The following is a 4,819-nucleotide window of genomic DNA, read 5'->3' on the forward strand; positions in this document are numbered from 1 at the left end:
ACATTTCGCGCCTGGGCGGAACCAATCACTGCGAGGCCCCTGCCCGCTGGCCGCAGCGGCGAGTGACAGGTCGCGCGAGCCAATGGCCGGGCCTGGACTTCTTTCTAGCCGAGGGGGGCGGAGCCGGGCCTGCGCGCGGGTCCTTTCTGCCACGCCATTGGCCGCCGTTCTCGTATTTTTTTCTGCCTAGAGGGCCAACTGCGTTCGAAACTCCGGGGGAGCGCGCGACAACGGCACTCGCCCAGACACACCCGCCAGGAGCCCCGGCCCCCGTCATCCCTCTGCGCGGGTTGTCAGGGTCGGAGGCGCGCGGGGCGGGAGGCCAGAGAGGTACGCATTGGAGAGGCTTCGGCGAGGGGATGAGGCCGGGACGGGGGGCGGTCGTTGGCCAGCGGGGGCGCGCGCCCGCCGGCCCCGCCCGTCAGCCCCACCCGCCTAAGGCTGTTGGGCCGCGGTTCCCGCGCGCAGGGAGTTTAAAGGGCTTGGTCCGCGGCCGCCCGCCCCGCCCCCGGCTCCCGCCACCCGCTCTGCGGGACCCAGGCCTTCCTACTGCAGGTCTCTAGTAGACGTCCAGAGGTGCCTAGTTTCTTAACCGGCTCTGCCTGTCCATTTGCTGGATTCGCTGACCCTGTCTGCACCCCCTAACTCCCCGCCCTCAGGCTGAGGTGGGCATCAGCCCTGGCCTTCGCCTTCCCGGGCCTCCGTTTCCCCTCTATAACTGGGGTAGTTAAGACGGTGGTCTTCGAAGTGCCTATGTGCTCTCAGTGCAGAGGGGACAGGAACGCAGGCCTGTGTTCTCACACCCGGGACCGAGGCCCCGAGGACCCCCGCCCCCTTGCCCTGCTTCCCCCCCCTTCCCGGGGCCTACCTCCATTCCCGCGTCTGGATGGGCGTGGAGCTCCGGGCTCTCGGGAGTTTTCCGGTCATTCCTGACTCTGTCTGCCCGCTCTTGCTCAGGGATCCCACCCTGCACCAGAGGGATGCAGGACGACCGGGTTAATGTGACACCCATGAGCGCCAGTGGGGGCTCAAAAGCACCATGCAGCAAAGGATGGGGCAAAAATGGAATGTCCAGCCTCATATTATTAACTAGAATGTGAAAGAAGTGACTGTGTGTCTGTTTTGTTCTTTGATGCATTGCCGGGGCCCAGCGTGACTCATGCTAGGCCTTCACTATTTGTTGAATGAATGAATGAATATCCAGTAGTTAGGGTTAGAATTGGTAATTAAATTGGAACACGCCTATATAATAGATGTGTGTATAAGACATGCACGCATACACACACACAAATACAAACAGCTATGCCTAAATTAATTTAGCCACAACTGTTTAAAAAGAAATTTAACCTATATGAACAACTTCTAAGATACATTTTAAGTGATAAGAAAACTATTCTATGAATAGAAAACTATTCATAGAAAACTATTCTATGGGTTCTATTTCATTCTAGCAAAAAATAAAAAGGTGAGGAAAGTATAAATTTTTGCTATATATTTTGCTATAAATTTTAGATATACAAAATAATCTCTAGCAAGATACACCAGAAATTGATATATTTGACTCCAACCAGGGGAATTATGTGGCTGAGAAAAAGAAGTGAAAATTTTTCAAAAGATGTAACTCTTTGTATCTTTTGCACTTTGAATCAAGTAACAGTATCTTCTCAATAAATAAAATTGTATATAGCTACCATTTCCTGGAGGCCTACTACAATAATATCATATGTCTACTGATATACAACAATATGGATAGATGATTTACTTACATTCTACTACAGTCAACAATTCTGTAAGGTAGATATTACTATAACCATTTTACAGATGAGGAAATATGTCCACGGTCACATACCTCAATAACTAAAAGAGGCCGGGTTTTCTGGACCTAAAAACTGCCTATGAGGGTGCCTGGGTGGCTCAGTCAGTTAAGCATCCAACTTTGGCTCAGGTCATGATCTTGTAGTTGGTGGGTAGGTTTGAGCCCCCAAGCGGGCTCTGTCCTGACAGCTCAGAGCCTGGAACTTGCTAAGGATTCTGTTGTCTCCCTCTCTGTCTGCCCCTTCCCCACTCATGCTCTCTTTCTATCTCAAAAATAACACATTAAAAAAAAAAAAAACAAAACTGCATATGGATTATACTTGAGTCTGCTGAACCAAAAGAAGAAGGCACTGAAAAATGGGGCTCCCACATTTCTAAGAACTCTTTCTCATATTTAAAACCTTCAGGTTTTAGGGGTTAAAACTAATTTGATATTTTAATAAGTAGTTGATGTGGAAAGCTGGAAGTCCACTTCTCATTTCACGTAATAAACATTTTGTTTTCACAATTTAATGCCAAATGACTGCACCGTATGCTTCTGGAAGGGAAATCTAACAAACCATTTTATACTTGAAAGATAATAAAAAGAAAAAGTGATATGTCCATCATGGACACTCAAATTATGGATTGAGTAAGATCCAAAAGATTAAGCACCAACTAATAGTTACTGTTTAACATGCCCCAGGGTGCAAGATAAATTATTCAGAACCAGGACACTGACTTTCTGTTTCTAAAAACTACTCTTCATCAACAGTAAATGGGCAACTCCACTTGCTCTCTGCCACAAGAGAATGAAAGACATGCCAGGAATGTGTGAAGTGAACCAGAGGGTGATTCCAGGAACAGAGCTGAGGTCATGCAAGATCTGCTTGTTTGGCTCCCTTTTCATGCAACTAGGAAGCTGAAGTGCGTGGATTGCATTCCTGATGTCTTGTTCTACCACAGACATCATCAACATCCCACAGTGGATATTAACTCTGAAGAATACTAAAACCGATCTCAGGATACTGTATTATTACAGTAATCTTTACAACTGTTAAAAATGTAGGCCTCTTCTGATAGTGTTTTTAAAAATTCATCTGGGTAAACTTTAAAAGATCTTATTGATTTTATTCAGTGATTCATGAGTCAGGCAGCATCCCATCTAGCAGAAAGGAATTCTGAAGAGCTGTAGAAAATGAAAGACTTTTATAGGTAAAAGGGAAAGTTAGTAGCCAAGAGGGGATTGTTTGTGTCAAGTCACCTTCTGTAGGGGGCTGTAGAAGTCTATGAGGAGGGTTACCTCACTAGAGTTGACCAAATAATTCTAGATTGACTGGTTTAAAACTTACTTCCCTAGGACCAGTTGAAACTGTATTTAAGTCTTGGTTTGGTAAAATAGGCTTAGCACAACTGACTCCATTGGGAGCCTTTGTCTCTTTTCTTAACAATAGCCCCCTTTTGATCAGGCTCTCAGCTTAATTGAGAGATGTGATCAAAATTTAAGGTATTAGTGCCGCTTCCAGCTACCACTCTGAAGTTGTTGCAGTTTTTGCCAGTCCTCTGTGTGGTATTTACAGGTCATGATGTCTTTTTGCTGAATCATTGTGATATTCACACATTACAGCCTCAAGTTCACATTGGTTAAGTTGGTCATTCTTTTTATTCCATTCTTTTTCTGAAGTTCCAGTCTCAAGATTACTTGCTTGGTGGTCTGCAGCTGTGAACGTTCATTTAAAGTTTTTAAGAGAATATAGCACACAAGGAGAATATTCTGATCATTATAAACAAAATAATTCCCAATATATGGAGTGCACTCCAAAGCCATGGTCTCTAAGACTCAAATCAATCAATCAAATAAGTCAAAGAAGTGGGGTGCCTGGGTGGCTCAGTCGGTTGAGCATCCGACTTCAGATCTCATGGTCTGTGGGTTCGAGTCCCGCGTCGGGCTCTGTGCTGACAGCTCAGATCCTGGAGCCTGTTTCGGATTCTGTGTCTCCTCTCTCTCTGCCCCTCCCCCACTCTCACTTTGTCTCACTGTGTCTCTCAAAAATAAATAAATGTAAAAATAAGTCAAAGAAGGACCCCCATTGAAGGAGTCATTTTCTTAAGCCAAGTGGCCTACCTATTTAGTGATCTTATGCAGCTGAATTTCAACTTCCCTAGAGATGTCAATCCAAATGCAGCAAGTGGTGTTACCAGAACACAGATACCTCCTGGTGTAGATAAAAGGTAATCAAGAGCTATTTTATTATCAACAACAACATTGGCCAGAGACTATAAGGTTGGTGGGGTGCGGGGTGGCAGGCAGCTATTGCTTTAAGGTAGATCCTAAAGTATTTTTAAGACTTAAAGAGAGGTTCCTGATCATGACCTCATTTGCACTCACTCCTAGCCCTAGAAGTAAGTGAAATCCTGCCAATGTAAGCAAATCCTGAATATCTCCTGGCAGGTCCTTTCTAATTTGACAGTGTAAATTCAGGGGAATTGACCAATGAGATTTCCCAGTTTGTGAACATTTGGAGGAAGAGTTAAACAACCTAAGAGGCATTGCCTAGTTGTACACCTGCCATGGAGGCATTCACAGGCCCCAGGAGAACAATAACCACCACAGACAAAGACCAAAGACAAACCCTGTCAGGACAAAAACCACTCCTCTTAAGGTGGCACTGTTAACACAATCAGTCATGGGGATTGTTGTGTTTGCCCAGGAGGTCAGTTAGGTTTTCAGTGCACTCAGGAGGTAAATCTCCTAGCCTGAAATTAAAAAAAAAAAAAAAGGGGCGCCTGGGTGGCGCAGTCGGTTAAGCGTCCGACTTCAGCCAGGTCACGATCTCGCGGTCCGTGAGTTCGAGCCCCGCGTCAGGCTCTGGGCTGATGGCTCGGAGCCTGGAGCCTGTTTCCGATTCTGTGTCTCCCTCTCTCTCCGCCCCTCCCCCGTTCATGCTCTGTCTCTCTCTGTCCCAAAAATAAATAAAAAAAAAAAAAAGTTGAAAAAAAAAAAAAAAGTTGTTCTAAATGCCTT

This window comes from Panthera uncia, chromosome D4 (assembly GCF_023721935.1).
Source record: "Panthera uncia isolate 11264 chromosome D4, Puncia_PCG_1.0, whole genome shotgun sequence".
NCBI classification, from domain to species: Eukaryota; Metazoa; Chordata; class Mammalia; order Carnivora; family Felidae; genus Panthera; species Panthera uncia.